Raw genomic sequence first — 17647 nt, 5'->3', positions numbered from 1 at the left:
GACCTTGCGTTGTAGCCCACAGAAACCTTCTGCACTGGCCTCGCAATGTCTCCCAAGGCACAGTTTGACCTTGATTAATTAGCTGCTGAAAGAAAGAAGACGAGAGAGATAATTTAGGGGGGAGGGGGGTGGAGAGGAATATAGCCACATCACCTGTGTATGAGTCAGCCAGCTGTTTCCTCCTCGGTAGTCCAAACCACACGGGGTTCTGCTTGTGAGAGCTTTAAAATAATATTTCTATTATGATGTGAGACCCAATGCACTTGTTTGCTAGGGCCCAGCAAAGGGGTTAATCCTGCCCTCAATGTATCTCATACATATTCCACATTCAAAAAGCCAGTGGGTGGGAAAATTATCCCGCATCACCTTTGCCAAGGCTCACCAGCAGCAGGGCTTAAAGCGAAGGAACACTGATGGCTTTGGTGGCTTAAACTAATAGCCAAGAGCCTGGGGAAACTCCGAGGTATATGGTTGATGATAGCAAGTGGTGCAGCTATGGTTTATTTCTAATTGCAATGCAATTTTTCATATTCCTATTTAACACTGACACTAAACATTGCCAATTTGTACATAATGTTATTTTAAAAGCCTACTTGGCTTCATTTATTTTTCCAAGCTTTCAACCCATTACAGATCCATAGTAGCATCAACATATAAAAATTGCTAACCACCCGTTTATGCTGGTGTAGCACAATCTTTATTTCTTGAGACGCTTTGTTTGAACATTAAATTGATAAAAGGCATTAATGTGGATGGACCCACAAACTACGCTGAAGGTAATTGCATGAAGATGAAACTGAGACTTATAATTGGACACTGTTTCCTCCCTAGCACACTGTTGTCTGGGCATGTGGATCTTCCCTGACACAGAGAGGTGCTTGTTAGGATCCTTATAATAACCAAGACTTCATCTACAAAAGCTAAGGAAGTCAAGCATAACCCTTGGAAAGCCAAGAGGCTGACAGTGATGAAATACTGACGCACACCTAATAATGCTAAAACAAAACTTCTTGCGAGTGACTTATTTTTAGTACCATTATTTATTTACAGTATAATCTCGTTATAACGGACTTCAAGGGAGAAAAGGTCCGTTATATCCAGAGTTGCATTTTTAAAAAACTTTATTTAGGTCAACTTGAAACAATGTTCAATCAATGAACAACAGCATATCAGCAACATCAAGAACAAAACTCAGCAAAACATTGGTATGGCACGAAATGATTGCAAAAACCAGAACACTAAAAGATGTTCTAAAGCCTTATGTCGTACTGTACTGGAAAGAAAAATATTCTGTCATTGTCTTCTGGGCTGCATTTTGATACTATATCACCGGCACGCCACGCGCCTTGTAGATGGAGCCTGCATTTCCATTATAGCCGAAGAAAAATACAGCTAAAAGCGGCTTTGGGGACCAAATTGGTTGCCCGTTATATCCGAAAGTCCGTTATATGTGAGTCCGCTATATGCGATGATTTTCTGTATGTTTACAATGGTGCACGGCCGGGACCAGCGGACCTCACCCACTATAGGCGAGGTTCCGTTATAAGCGAGTCCGTTATAACGAGATTATACTGTATTTAGATATTTATATAGCCCCTATCAAAATTATCCAGGTGGTTTACCATCGTGAACTCAAGCATTTTCCCTACCTGTCGTGGTGGGCTCACAATCTAATGTACCTGAGGCAATGGAGGATGGTACACTGATAAATCCAAGCAGGACAACTGCGCTCTAACAAATGCACCCCGAGAAGTGCGCGGATGAGAATTGCGGCCTGCTGGATTTGTCCGTCTACCATCTGGAAGGCCCTGATTTGCTCAGACTCCTCAGGCCCCGTCCCTTGGGAGGGGCCTAAGGAGTCTGAGCAAATCAGGGACTTCCAGATATGCACTAAAAGGGTTCCCATAATCATGATTAAAATCTAACACTAACACTAGATAGGAAGTTAATGTTTTGAGTGTAGTGGGATATCCCCACCCCCCTCAAAAAAGAGGGTTTACTTTGTAACCCTCAAAAAGACAAAATAGTATCCTAATTGTCAAGTCACCTCCAATTCAGTGCGCGCATTTGGCCGTGTGTGCAAATGTCGGGGCACAATTGTCCTACATGCACTTGACAGGTCAAAATGAAGGATTGCGTGACTTGCCCAGGATCACAAGGAGCAGCATGGAATTTGAACCCAGAACCTCAGGGTACTGAGGCAGGGTACTGAGGCTGTAGCCACTCATTCCTCCTTTTATTGAAGTAATCTTTATCACATAGGAGGTCATTGGCCTTTATAATTACAGAACTGGAGAAATATTTGGTCACTCCTAGAGCTAGATAACCTCTGCATGATGGTTTCTAAGGAGCTGAAAAATATGGAGCAACTATTCAGCCAGAAACAAAATTTGGAGAAGAAGCCCTACGATGAGAGAGTCAGGGCAGAGTACGGTACTGGGGTTTAAGAAAGGATTGGACAAATTCCTGCTGGAAAAGGGGATAGAGGGATATAGATAGAGGTTTACTGCACAGGTCCTGGACCTGTTGGGCCGCCGTGTGAGCGGACTGCTGGGCTCGATGGACCTCAGGTCTGACCCAGCGGAGGCATTTCTTATGTTCTTAAAAGAGTTGGGTTGAACAAAGGGGAGAATAATAATAATAATAATTTTATTTTTCTATACCGCCATAGTCAAGCGACTTCTAGGCGGTTCATATTGAAAGAAGGCTGGACAGTCAGCCTTCTTTCAATGTGAACCGCCTAGAAGTCGCTTGTGTGAAGTAAAGTTTATTGTACAAATCCAAATATACGCAGAAGACCCGACACGGCACTGTGTTTCGGTGAAAATATGCCTGCCTCAGTGGTCGAAACTCTCTGTCGGAAGATGAATGGAAAATATAAAAGGAACGTTTTTGCAGGTAATATGTCACATTTAAACAAAACCTCTCTGAAAAATGGAATCCATAGCTGCCAAGTTATAGAAAGACCTTCTGGCAAATCTAAAACCTAACAGTCCTTCCTCCCAACTTTGCAGCCTATCCATCATGTCATAAGAACATAATACAAAAAATATATACCAAACTACTCCGCCGGAGAAGTGTAACAAATTCCACAGGCCTCAGAATTGGAGCCTACAGCTGCACAATCACAACCAAAAAGTCAGCGTAGTATTGCTCCAGTCATCGGCCAGAGAACTTTTAACTATAATTTCATCCTTATTTACTTTTAAACTTTTTAAAAACTTTTTTGTTCTATTTTTCTTTAATTTAAAACCATTTTTCTTTAATTTAAACTTCGTTTAAAACCATAAATGTTTGCATATTTTACATTTCAGCATTTGAACTTATCCGGTATATTGAAAAGGTGACAAAAAAAAAGTCACTTATCTTGGGCAATACTTGATTGAGAAATGCCTCTATTCTTGTCTCTAAAAGTGCTGTGCTTCTCTCTACAAATGCTGATGCGGCCAGCGTTTCGCGGACTCTATTCCTGTCCACTGCTTCAGGGCCAGCACCAAGGCATCATAACTATATTAACTCCGTCAACGATTTCAAACACGATTTCAATACTATGCTGACTTTTCGGTTGTGATTGTGCAGCTGTGCGTAGGCTCCAATCCTGAGGCCTGTGGAATTTGTTACACTTCTCCGGTGGAGTAGTTTGGTATATATTTTTTTGTATTTTTGATTAGTGATACCACGGGGGTCATTGATTTAGTTTATAAGAACATAATAGCCTTACTGGGTCAGACCAATGGCAAATCAAGCCCAGTGGCCCGTCCTCACGGTGGCCAATCCAGGTCACTAGCAGCTGGCCAAAACGCAAGGAGTAGCAATATTCCATTCTACCAATTCACTTTGTCTGAATTCTCTATTTTATATTCCTATAACAGTCTTCTCCGTGGACTCATTGATTCGGAATAGTTTACAAGAAAATATTTTATCAGCATTATAACAATACAATTTATAATAAAGAAAGCAACAACAAAGACCAGCCATCCAGAGCAGCTCCCCTAACCAGAGGGCCGCTCGCCACAACATTCAACACCAACCGTTCAAAGCAACAAACACACCACAAGCACACACCCCATTCAATCTCCCCTATTCCCCCCCCCCTTTGTGCCTATCTCCAGGGTGCAGTTTTGGGTTTCTACCTTGTTATATTGTATTTGCCATTTTGTATTTGCACTTTTTGGTATTTGCGCCTTTGGCGTACTTGTTGTATTTGTTGCCTTGTTGTTCCCTTCTCAATAAAAATGATTTAAAAAAAAAATAAAACCAATACAAAAGAATTTCAATTAAAAATAAACAATCCAAAATACATAAGCATAACAGTAAAGGGGAACTTCTCTAGGACTGACCCTGTGGCTGCCCATAAGGTCCTGGACTCCCTTCCTGCCTCAGATCTCACTCTACCTTTGGTCACCTGGACCTGAGGATGCAGCAGAGTCAGCACTCACAGCTCAGGTTACCAGACATCCGGGAAAACCTGGACATGTCCTCCTTTTAGAGGACTGTCTGGGTTCCTAGATGGACTTTCCAAAACCTGGCAGTTTGTCCAGGTTTTGGAAAGTCCTGAGCTCCAGCCACGTCTGGAGGGCTTCCAACAAGCATGCGCAGGTGATGTCACTCAAATCTGTGCATGCAGGAAGCCCTCCAAATGCAGCCTGGAGATCAAGAGAAAAAGAGACGCACTTTTTGAGGGCGGGGGTGAAACAGGGCGGGGCTGGAGGTAAAATGGGACAGGGCTGAAGGCGGAACGGGGAGGGAATATGCAGAACAGGGCGGGACCATATGTCCAGGTTTTCAATCGGCAACTCTAGTAACCCTACTCACAGCCCATGGGCCAGGTGAGCGGGATGGGGCAGCTATGGCAATACTTAAGGGGAAATTCTATAAGAGGCACCTAAAGTTAGATGATCCCGCATTAATCAGTTAGCACATGGTAATGTGGAAGTCCTGGTTTGTGCAGAAACACCTACTCTCCATTCCCCCAGAGCCTCCCCCCCCCCCCCCCCCGGTAAAAAAAAAAACTAGAGGTAGAGCATGCAGATGCTTGCGTGTGTCCCATTTAAGATGTTGCAAGCGTATGCTAGCACTTAGTTCAACTTGGTAAACAAGCCTCTGAAGAATTAAAATTGGACTTATCGATAAATGATGAATATTTAGTATCCACTTTGGGTGTTTTCAATACATTTTACAGAATGAGTAGCCAGTGTTGAAGCGAGGGCGAGAGGTGCCCCTCCCCCACTCTCTTCTCCGCTACCCCATCCCCACCTCCTCCTGCTGTGCATGTACGCCCCCCCTTCCCTTGTACCTCTTTTTTTAATATAAAGTTTTGTTTATTTTATAAAAATATACTACAAAAATACAACAAGGTGAGAACAACTGACATTCATCTCTTGCACCTCTTTAACGTCCCCCAGCGCAAGCAGCAACCCAAACCTGTTGCTCGCGCCAGCTGCGGCTCTTCCTCTGATGTCACTTCCTAGGTGCGGGTCCAGGAAGTGAAGTCAGAGGAAGAGCCGACGCTGGCACGAGCAGCAGGTAGGGATTGCTGCTTGCGCCGGGAACTTTAACTGCTTGTCTCCAGTTAATTTCGGCTTATTGCTCAAGACAAGTCTTTTGCATTAAGTCCTTTTTATTTTTGTGTTTTAACATCAATTGGACCTCTGAGTAAGGCGTGTTCGCCGAAACACGGACCGTGTAGGGTCCAGTTGGACTATTACATTTGCATTTGTGTTTTTTATGATTTTATTGTGAAGAGAAATAAATCATTTTCAGAACATCTTATCCACAGTCTTTTTTTTTGTTTTTTCTCATTGGATTCAATTTACTGTGGACTGCTGGGTCTTTCTTTTGGTTTTTTTGTTGGAAGGGGCACGCACGCACAGTAGTGGGGGTGGGTAGGAAAGGAGCGGGAGGGAGCAAAGGAGGACGGGTGCCCGCGTCCGCACCAAGACAGCACCTCCTCCCCCCCGTCTTCCACACTACGCCACTGCTGGTAGCTTTCCTTTACAAACAGGATACCCGGTTCTGGTCCAGTGGGAACCGAACTTGTTGAAGAGCAAATTTACAGACGTTTTCCCTAGGAAGACAAGAAATGGTTTCAAATGAATTCTTATTTTCCATTTCTCACTGGAGAATCGGCAGTTGCATAAGACAGCAATTATGCCCTAGATTGTAAAGAAAAGATATGGGAGATAGGCTGTCAGTAACATGTCCAGAGGAAGATCGAGAATGACAATTACATGTGTATCCAATGAGTGTGACGGCCTTTTCAGGCTAGGAATTCTAGTCATAACAGACTAGGCCAGACACATATAGCTAGTCAGTGTCAAATTAGCTGTTGGGAAGAAGGACATCGTCCTCTCAAGGGCAGGTAAAAAATAAAAAATAGATAAAAACCTTCATGAGCTTAGCTTGCTTACTTATATACTGGTGGCAGATAAATTTATTACTGCCAAGAAATAACCTGACTGTTTCCTACTGGTGTTGAAGACCTGAGGAAACACAAAAATGAAAACTCAAGCGCGTGTCAACTATTTATTTTTATTTATTGTATCTTATTAATTTGGTTTTACATCCCGCCCTGTGCAAACACTCAAAATACTGAGAGACGGAAAAAGAACCCCTAATCAAACAATGCACAAGCCAATCGAGGTTCTTAAAAGCAGCAACGAGAATACAAACATATTATTGGAAGGAAGAGAACCTCAGAAACCCACTCAGAATCCGACTCAAGGTAAACTTAGGGCCTTGTTTTACAAAGCCGCGCTAGCGGCTGCTGCGCCGTAACGGCCCCGAAGCCCAGAGAGATTTAAAGGGCTTCTGGGCTGTTGCCGCGTGGCAGAGGCTTTGTAAAACAGGCCCTTAGTCTGAGACCTACCGGTGCCGGCTTTTTATCATTGGCTCTAAAAAAAAAACCTTTCTGTTTTTTTAAGCTTTATCAATGCTATGAAATAGAGAATGACACGGGGAAAAAATCTGTCCCCGTCACCGGACCACCGTCTCCTTCATCACCCTGTCCCCGCAGCATTCACCCTTCCCTCTCGCCACCTCACCACCCTTCAGCGGCCCAAGAATCTCCCTCCCCCTTACCTTCGCGGCGTAAAGAAACTTAAGGGAGGGAAGGCACATGGTCACTGATCACGCATGCGGCCCCTTCCCTCCCTCCGGCCAAATCTATCTCCCTCCCTCCCCCCTTACCTTCGCGGCACTTTAGAAAAGGAACTGATGCTGGCGAAGCCTGCCTGTGCCGCCCTGCAGTCGCTTGTGTATGGGTGGAAGCTTCTCCTCTTACAATTATCATTTTATAAACACAAATAAGCAGAGCAAGGTTCAACAAAACCCATCTCCCCTTCCTTTCACAAATATCCCCTTCACTATTGTGAAAACTGAACAAACCAAATTCCTACAGAATGCTACATAGAAAAATCAAGCTAACAGAATACTTCCGTCACACATGGCAGGAACAGTGCTAGGGAAGTGCAACTAGGGAAACTGTCCCCTGGTCAGAGAGAGAGCCCTAAGCCAGCTGGAAGCTAAAGAAGCACAGCCTGGACTTTGCGGTCCCCAGTTATGTCTAATACCAGCTCTAGCAGGATACATATTTCAAATCTGAAATATTCTAATCACAAAATATAGAATACATTTATTTTTTTTCTTTTTGTTGTCTGGTAATTTTATTCTTCAAATCACATTGGTCTCAGGCTTTGGTTTTAGGCTCCTTCTGTCTTCATCGTGGCATTGCTGGCTCCTGAAAGTAAAGTAGGCGCAAGAGGAGCTGGGGAGAAGATGCCGAGTCTAACACGTGCATAATTTTTTTTACCACATGAGTAAGACTTTTCACCGCTTCCACGGGGGCGGTAAAAGGTCTTGTCCCCATTCCTGCGGTAAACCAGTTGCAAATGTCTCCATTCCTTCGGATTTACTGTGGTGACCCGTGGCTTAGAATTCATGATTAGCGTTTTATCAAAATTTTAATAAACTTAAAACTTGCTTTATATCCAATCCTCCCAGAAGAGCTCAGAATGGGTTACAAGTTTACATAAATAATAAAGCATATTTAGACAAAGTTCCAGAGTTTAATTACACATTGTGTGAAAAAATATTTTCTCCAGTTTGTTTTAAATCTACTACTTTCAGAGTTTAATTACACATTGTGTGAAGAAATATTTTCTCCAGTTTGTTTTAAATCTACTACTTAGCGTGCTTGCTTCGGCAGCACATATACTAAAATGGGAACGATACAGAGAAGATTAGCAAGGCCCTTGCACAAGGATGACATGCAAATTCGTGAAGTGTTCCATATTTTTTTAAAAATCTACTACTTAGTAGCTTCATCGCATGTTCCCTAGTCCTAGTATTTTTGGAAAGAGTGAACAAGCGATTCACATCTATCCTTTCTACTCCACTCAGTATCTTACCACCCCTGAGCTGTCTCTTCTCCAAGTGGAAGGTAGACGCCTACTGGCATCTAACTCTATCCTTGCCCAGACTCCACCCATAGGCACGCCTACCTGAAAAGTAACTTTTAAAAAATTGGTTTTAATGGCACTGTTCAATTAACAGTGTCAATTGAACCAATAAAAAAAATTGAGTCAGTCACCTAGATATGCCAATCTAGGTGCTAATGGCAGGTGCTTTTTATAGAATCAGGGTCAATGTGTCCTCTGACAGCTATGTTTGGCACTGTTAGCAGCTTGCAGTGCTAACTGCGAACCTGTCCCTAAAATTACAGTAGTACCTAGTTATACAACAAATAAATGTCCTAATAATTGCCTTCACTCTACTGAGAGAACTTTCCATAAATTGCCTCATATTTCGAGATCTTTTTCTGCACCCTGTGTGCCTCTTCCTGCACCCCTATGGTGATTAAGGATCCCTGCTCTAAGAGGTGAAAACATTTAGATTAATGCTAATGTTAACGAATGTGTCAATTACTGTGCTCCAGCACAATTTGCATGTAATTATTTTGTGAATACTATGGTCACTCCAGCATTAAGATGCATGCTAGAATCAAGTGTTAACACTTCATATTTAATGAGCTCCGATAAGCAGACCCCTTAATGATGTAAAATGTTTTGATGTCCAAAAATGTAGAATTTAGCAACATGAAGAATTTCGGAGACACGAAAAGTCATAAAAAATGCTAAGTATAAATGCAACCATACTATTAATTGTACATATGAAGGTGTTTGTGCTTAAATTCTTACAGAGTTGTCTAAACACAGAATTAATTTAATTGATACCTTTATTCACCATGTCTTTTACAAATGGCAGTAAACTAGCAAATGTATTTCAGTTTCCTATTCCTTCCGTGTTCCTTCACTTCACTAACCCTGAGCCAACTTTTTTTGTCATATGAATTATTGTAAGCGAAAGCAATTTAAATTACATGCAATCTGACTGTGTGTGATAATTTGAACCGATCGTTAATTAACTCTGTAAGTAAATAGCTGCGGCAATCTCCATAATCACTGAGGTTTCTCTGTCTGTCAACCATTCCCGTTCAACTCTCTCCTAATATACACTTCTAGGCACATACAGGGATGGAGGTATTGCAGCAGACAGGACACTTTTCTCTCTTCTTAAGGAAGGCAGCTGACATTTGATTCTTTTTATTACGTTTTCATTTCTCCTTCTTAATTAATTTTTTTTTAACTCATGTTATTAGAAGACACAGTGCAATATTTACTATAAGATTTGAGAGAAAGGATGCCTATGGGAGATCAGTATAGAAAATTGAATAAATGAATAGTGGGAAAAGTTTCAGCCTCTGAAAACCAGACCAGAGCTGGTATTGTGACATCATAATGCTTAATTCCACCAATGCCTAAGGGCCAACCTCATCAGTGATGTCACGATGGCTTGTCTGTCCTTTACTTGGCTTTTACTACATTTTGATTTCTAGAGTGAAGTTTAGAGAATGACACGGGGACAAATTTGTCCCCATCCCCGCAGGAACTCAATTTCCCCGTCCTGTCCCTGCAAGTTTTGTCACTGTCCCTGTCCCTGTCCCATTCCTGTCAGCTGTGCCTTAACTGCACAAGCCTCGAACAGTTATGATTTTAAAGTGTTTGAGGCTTGTGCAGATGAGGACAGAGTTTGCAGGAATGGGGCAGAGACAGGAAAAGAACTCGATGGGATGGGAAAATGAGTTCCCGCAGGGACGGGGAAAAATTTGTCCCCATGCATTCTCTAGTCTATGCCTTAGCATAAAGTATGTGAAAACCAGATGTACGCAGCACTGAACAGTCACAAAGAAGAAAGTCCCTGCTTGAAAGAGCTTACAATCAATTGAATTCTTCACTAATTGATAATCAGTCTTTACAAACTATTCAGGGTTTTTCCAACAATATTCTTTCAAAAAGTACTCTTCTTTTTATGTCAGTCTTCGGGGACTCTGACATGAATTCATGTTTCGCTCAATGATGTAGCAAGGAGCTTCCCCTTTCAGAATGCTCTGTCTTCCTTCAAAGATCTCGTAAAGTGGTTTTCAATACTGATGGGGTACAATTGATTGACTTTTGACATTGGATGCATTGCCACTTGAATAACTGAGTAATTGTTATAATGCTTGTAAGAACTGAGCTATTTCTATAAGGTAACATCTATATATATGGTGTCCAAAGCTGCATGCCAAAATTTGGGCATGCAAATTAATTGGTCATTGAGCTCTTAACTAGCAATAATTGTCGCTGCTCGCGCTGAAGTTAGAAGGGGAAGGGGCGTAGGCACGTGCGTGCAGCAGGGGGAGGAGTGGGAAGGGAGGCAGAGAGGAGGAGGGGTGCTGGCACCTCAAGGAAGACCCCCCTCCCTTACTAAGCCAGTGAAGAGCACGTTCACACGGGCAAAGCCGCCAAGTAAAATGGCGCCAGGCAGCTCCCGACTGGTGTAGCCCAACCTTACTATAGGCAGAGGCGGTCGGAGCAGACCGCGAATGAGCGAGTCCGCGATTCGCGAACCGCAAATGAGCCGGGGGAACACTGTACACAAATTTGGGTTTACGCTTGCACTTTATAGAAACATCCTGGTACACAGAAACCATTATAGTATTGGTGCTCAAGGGGTGGCATCAGCATGCCTACCTGGAGACATCAAGTTACAGAATAACCCTTTCACCATACCATATCACACTGTTTCTTATAACCCTGCAATTATCAGCAAGATATCATTGCGGCTTGTTGTACAATATATTTTGATTACTATCCCAATACAGCTTCTCTGTGTTAAAATAATAATAATAAGTTTATATACCGCAGGACCGTGAAGTTCTATGCGGTTTACAATGATTAGAAATGTTACAGATTGAGTGAATAAACAAAGTATAGATTTAGCGACAGGTGGTTCTTGCGCTCGGTTGTTAAGGACTAAGATTGAATAGGTTGGTTTCCTAAGTATTTCAGGAATAGATGTGTGCTTAAAATCAACTGTACCCTGTTTTCAGTAAACTCATAACATTCTATCCGCGTATTTTGGTTGTGAAGTAGCATTCTAAGATACAGATTTGATTTCAAAGATGGCAGTTGTGTACGCCAGGTGTTCTACATTTTAAATAAGTGATATGAAAACTCAAAATGATTCGTATGCATAGTTAAGGACTGGATTTACTAAAAAGCGCTACTATATTAGCATGCACACACACATATTAATGAGCATTACCCGCCATAGGTCCCCTTTTTTATGCAACTGGAACTATTTATTGGCATTATTAGCACTCAAGTGAGGTTGTTGTGACAGCACATGTGCCACCGAGGGCCATTTTCGACGTCCAAATTTCTATTTCAAAAACGGCCTACTTAGACTTCTTGGCTGTCAGGACGCCCAACCTTAGGACACCTAAATTTTGGGGCCATTTTCAACCACAGGAATGTCCAAGTCCAAAACATCCAAATCCAGATCATTTGAACTTGGGAGGGGCCACACAGAGATTTGGAGCATCTTAGAGGGAACTTCACATAATGGGTGCCAGAAGTACATCTCACCATAACCCACAATAGCCTTTATGGCTGCAGGTGGCTCCTATATGGCAGTATAGTAGGATTTTGGTGAGTTTTGGTAGGCTTACACATTCCACCATAAATATAGTGGTTAACGTGGCTTATGAGCCTGGGTCCTCCTCTCTATGGCTCACTAGCCCACCCACCAGGCTACTTAAGACACCTGTGTGATGCCTCACTAGGATTTCCCATACCAGGTGTTCTGTTCTGTATTGTTTCATTCAGATTTTTGGTAGGTGGGAGGGATTCAGTGACCACTGGGGAAGTGTGCGGTGGCTATTATTTAATCCCTCCAGTGGTCATCTGGTCATTTTGCATACCTTTTTGGCAATTAGATGCATTTAAAACATGTCTAGCTCCGGACGTCTAAGTTCAATGTAGAGAATGACACGGTGACAAAATTCATCACCGTTCCCATCCCCGTGGATAACTGCGGGAAACCACCTTCATGTCATCCTTTAAGGAGAGAGGGAAGAATCAGAGTACGAATGGCCACAACCACTGACCTGCAAGCTTTGCTTTGAAGAATGCTGGTGTAGAAGGACTGAGGCTGAAACAGACACTACAGAATGACAGTCTCTGGTATCCAGAGCAGATATTGTGATGTCATAATGCCTCATTCCACCAGTGCCTAAGAGCCAATCACATCAGTGATGTCACAATGGCTTCATTATCCTTGGCTCCCATAAGAATCAGAGTATGAATGGCCACAACCACTGACCCACAAGCTTTGCTTTGAAGAATGCTGGTGTAGAAGGACCGAGGTTGAAATAGACACTAGAAAATGACATGGGACTATTTCCCACGGTTATCCGCGGGGACGGGAACGGTGATGAATTTTGTCACTGTGTCATTCTCTAGTTCAATGCTGGATGTCTGGGAAAAGGTTCGATTGTCACCGCAAGGCATACACGTCTAAGCCCACCCAAAGCCCGCCCTTAACATGCTCCCCCTTGGATTTTGGACGCCTAGGAAGCCTAGCAAGATGCCCAGAAAGCCAGTTTGAAAATTGGCACTTGGACATCCTGGTATTTTGGTCGTCCAAGTGCCAGTTTATTCCGTTTTTCTGGACGTCTTTATTTTTCGAAAATGAGCCCCTTAGTATTCAAACAAAATTTTTAACTTTTCAACCGGACTAGCAAAGTTCTCTCAGTATGAATAAAGCAAACCCATAAGAAACGGTGCTGTAAAATAATTGTATATCTTCTCTGTTAATACTATTTAGAATAACATGGCCTCCGGCCTTCAGACTTTTATAGTAGGAGCTTATATATGAATGTTCTTTCCCTAGATGACCTACTGACAAATTCAAAGCATGCAGATGTTAAAGCTGTTAAAACTAACGCTGTCAAATGTTTGGCATCAGAAGCAAAGGTCAACGATAAACCATCTACAGTTCAACAGCAAAAGAAGCAGCCAGCATCTACTACATCGTTCTCATCCCTCGACAAATATGGAAAAAAATGGATGTACATGGAAAATAATACACTAACCCATCAGACCAATAGTGAAGGTATGTAATACGTTATTTAAATTTAACTTTCTTACATACTCGTACTTGAAACATTCACTTCAAAAACAAGTAATGATGAATCAGTCAATTTGCTTTTTTTTTTTAAACTTTACAAATCAAGGCTACTTTTGAAATTCCAGGGATACAACACTCATATTTTACATTTAACTTTGTATAGAAAGAATCAGTATGGAACATGGGTTTAAAGGTTCTTAATAGTCATGGTGAGCATGGACCAAATATGGAAGTGCAAGGACATCTCAGTCACCATAAAAAAAAAGACTGATCACTGCCATTGTGTTCCCAATGACGACATATGGCTGCGAGACTTGGACACTCACGAAAAAAGATAGAAGAAAAATCGAAGAGTTCAAGCTGTGGTGCTGGAAAAGACTTCTATGAATCCCATGGACAACTAGGATCACTAACAAAGATGTTCTTGATCATAACAACCCAGAGTTGTCCCTGGAGGCAGAGAAACTTACCTATTTTGGACATGTCATGCGGGCGAATTCACTAGAAAAGGAGGTGCTACTCGGAATAGTCAGTGGTAAAAGGAAGTATGGGAAACCAAAGGCTTGTTGGCTGGATACTATCAAGAATGTCATGGGAATGAACATCAAGCAACAGGGAAGAAGGTGAGGACCGGCCTACAGAGTATCCAAAGGTTGGACACGACTGAATGGATAGTAGAAATAGTATTAGTCAATGGTCAAATGGCATAGTGACCCAGTGGGGGACTCATTCACTAAATAGTGCTAAGTTTTCCTTGTGGATGGATTTTTACTATCCTCTAAGATTCCAAGTAGAAAGTGACTCAGAGAACCACCAGTAAGTAGTTGAAATCCTGTGGCAAAATCAAACTACTCTCTGTGCTGTGGTTTCACAATGGTCAGATTTAATACAGAAGCGAATATCTACTTGAGTCCAGATCCGTAAGTGTAATTACAGCGAATGCTTTTCCAAACTTGATCTGAGAGAGATGGCTCCATCCCAAGGAATTAAACGACACCAGTTCTATAATGCAGACTCCTATTTCAGCAAGGGCAGTTACAACAAATGGTTGAAGTCTTGCTTCCATGAGCTCAAGAAAGTTTTCATACAGCACTTTGGGGACAATTCTATAACTGGGCACGGTGTGTGTGTGTGTGGGGGGAGATCCACCCCAGGTGCCATCTTGTTGGGGGAGCCGACAACCCACTCTGCACAGAGGCCAGACTCATTAAATATTGGGCCCTCTGAAAGCACTGTGGATCCATCGGTCATAATGCCAGCAACCTTAAGGATAGTCTGAATCAGCTCAAGAACAGAACCTTCCACCCATGTATAGGAACATATTTGTCCTTTCCCAATATGACCAGTACAAATGGGGAGAAAATGGCTTGAAACAGATGCCAACACGAGCACTTCTGCTGATTTCTCCTCAGAGGCATTTCTGATATGGGTGGCCCTACAGCATAGACCCCCCCCCTAAGTCACTGAAACACAAGCCCCTCCACTAGGGTTGCCAGATTTTCCAATTGGAAAATCTGGATTCCCCCTAGTCCCGCCCCCACTGCCTGCTCTTGTCCGCCCCCCCACTCCTCGCTGCCTGCTCTTGTCCGCACATCGTGTCGGGCAGGGAGGAAGCCTGCGCATGCACGGACTTCCTCCCTGCCCGACGTGATTTGAGGAGGCTTTTCAAAACCCGGACAAAGTGCTGGGTTTTGAAAAGCCACCCGGACCCCCAGACATGTACTCAAAAGGAGGAGATTTCCCCAGACATCTCATATAGTAACTATATGTTACTATATGAGATGTCTGGGGAAATCCGGACATCTGGTAATCCTACCCTCCATCACTCCAAGGTGGTGTCCCTTCGTAGGGGTTAGTTTATTTTTCGATATATAAATGAAGGCATGGCAATGAATGTTTTTATTAGTAGGAAGGAGTGGCCTAGTGGTTAAAGCCACAGCCTCAGAACCCATACTGCTCCTCGTGACCCTGGGCAAGTCACTTAATCCTCTACTGCCCCCAGACAGATTAGACATATTGTGAGCCCACCAGGAAAGACAGGGAAAATGCTTGAGTACCATTAGTAGGCAGTATATAAATAAATAGTAATATATGTTCTGTACTTTATTATTCTTAAAGCAAGATTTGTCAAATTGGATATATCCTATTGATAAAATTGATTGGCATTTGGTGTTCTCTGTGCTGGCATTTTAAAGAACCATAGACATTTCTTTATTATTAAAAGATTACACTTTGGGGTGCAGTTTTGTCCTGGCATAAAATACCTTAAGAAGTAAAAAGCACATTGGTTCTATCATCTGGTCTCCGGAGATATTCTGAACACAACTGGTGTTAATAAATTCAAGAAAATAAATGTTTTTGCAAATAGATTTTAATGTTAAAAAAAACTGAGAATGTGCCCATGGGGTTATATAGTTTTAATTTAATATCACTTATCTAGGTGCAAGAGGAGAAAAAAAATATCATAAATATAAGATATTGAACCTAATAAGAATAACCTTAATTATACCATGGACTGCTGAATAAAATGATTACATTTTCTACGCTGTAAATTTCATACAATTAAATGCGTCAGTGTCACCCTATAAAATGTTTCAATTTTATAATTATTTCAGTTCATTTACTCAGAAAAAAAATGTAAGTGTGAATTTACTAACTATCTTCAGAATGTAGCCATTCTTATTCTGATAAACTGACCTAAGAGTTAGCTGTGCTTGTGTGAGCATAAATAGGTGGGGAACATAGGAGCCTTGTTTAAGAGGTTTGGAGAAGCTAAAGCACCCCAGCCCCAACAGAGACCTTCCTCTCTCTCCTGCTGCCCCGCCACCACCACCAAGCCTGCTACCTCTGGCAGTGGCAAAGAGAATAGGAAGACACGTGGAACCATCTCTCTGCATGCGCCACTGATAGTTTTGGAAGTTGACCACCCTCTGATCATGTGAAACTTCCTATGTTGGAGGGGGTGAGACCAGCAGGTGAGGGAGATGGTCCTGCATATCGTTTTGTTATGTTTAATGCTGTCACCACAAAACCAGGGAAGGCAGAAAGATAGTGAGCAAGAGAGAGAGAGAAAGAAAGAAAGAAAGAGGGCCATGCTGGAGAGGGAGAACAGGATTATGCTGGAGGAAAACAGAGAAAAAAAAAGATCAAGAGAATAGATGCATGGCAGGGAGGGGGAAAGAGACCAAGAGAAGATGCTGCATGTGGGGGGAAGAAAGAAAGGCAGAGATTAGATTTTCATTTTTTCATTTTTAAAATCTTTTAATTGAGAAAATTTGTACAAAGAAAAATGATACATTAGTATATCATACTGTATATATGATGTAAGCATATCCATAGGTGCAATAGGGAACAACAAGCACCCATGTATAAAAAATTTGAAATAATTATATGAGACCATAAACGTAGATTGGATAGGAAGTTACATAGGAGACCCTACATGAGAATTGTGCATTCAACAGGTAAATTACAACAGGAAAACCCTGGCCTAAATTTCTGGTGCCCAGGGGGAGCCCAGGAGCTCTTTCCTGGCGCAAGACCTCTGAACGGCTCCCAAGTCCCCCACCCACCTCCTCCCTGCGCTTTAGTTAAATCTTCAGCAGCCGCCGCACAGCGTCCACGAGCAGGCCTGCCCCCCAAAGTAGAATGAAGGGTTCCAGGGCAGGTCTGCTGTCTGACGCTGCACGGCGGCTACATGGTGGCTGCGCGAAGATTTAAGGAACACAGGGCCCCCCCCCAAAAAAGCAACCAAGAATTTCTGGGGAGGCCATGGCCCCCTGTGGCCTCCCCCGTTCCGACACCTATGCTGGTGCCTACGTTTGCTTGAGGCGTGAATCTGTACCCAGTGCCATCACGTGACTGACGCACAATCGGGGCGCCGCCGGTTACAGAATCCAGGCCTTAGTGCTTTTCCCCCCCGTCCTGTATTTTTTTTTTCCATTGAGATTTCGCTATCACCTGCAAAACTATTTGAAGGAACGGTGGCGGAGTTATTCTAGCAATTCTGATCTGGATCAGTTTGTCTTTCCACTTCATACACTCAATGCAACATATAACAACCTGAAAGGCACCGTTTACAGAGAATTTATAGGAGACACTAAAAGTAACTGAAATGGGTGAAAAGACAGACAATAAA

At 42.6% G+C, this 17647-nt stretch overlaps 1 long non-coding RNA gene and 1 other non-coding gene across 4 annotated transcripts in view; one reads left to right on the top strand and one right to left on the bottom strand.

Annotated features, from left to right (window-relative positions):
• The window catches only part of LOC117351344, a 92332-nt gene that overhangs the window by 42975 nt on the left and 31710 nt on the right, over positions 1-17647 (bottom strand). The window lies entirely within an intron of this gene.
• Positions 8191-8297, top strand: LOC117351480. The gene has a single exon (XR_004537431.1). It is a non-coding gene; the product is annotated as a U6 spliceosomal RNA (small nuclear RNA).

The sequence above is a fragment of the Geotrypetes seraphini genome, chromosome 17 (genome assembly GCF_902459505.1).
Source record: "Geotrypetes seraphini chromosome 17, aGeoSer1.1, whole genome shotgun sequence".
NCBI classification, from domain to species: Eukaryota; Metazoa; Chordata; class Amphibia; order Gymnophiona; family Dermophiidae; genus Geotrypetes; species Geotrypetes seraphini.
Note: the sequence above shows the minus strand (reverse complement) of the source record. Positions and strands in the feature narration are given on the sequence as shown.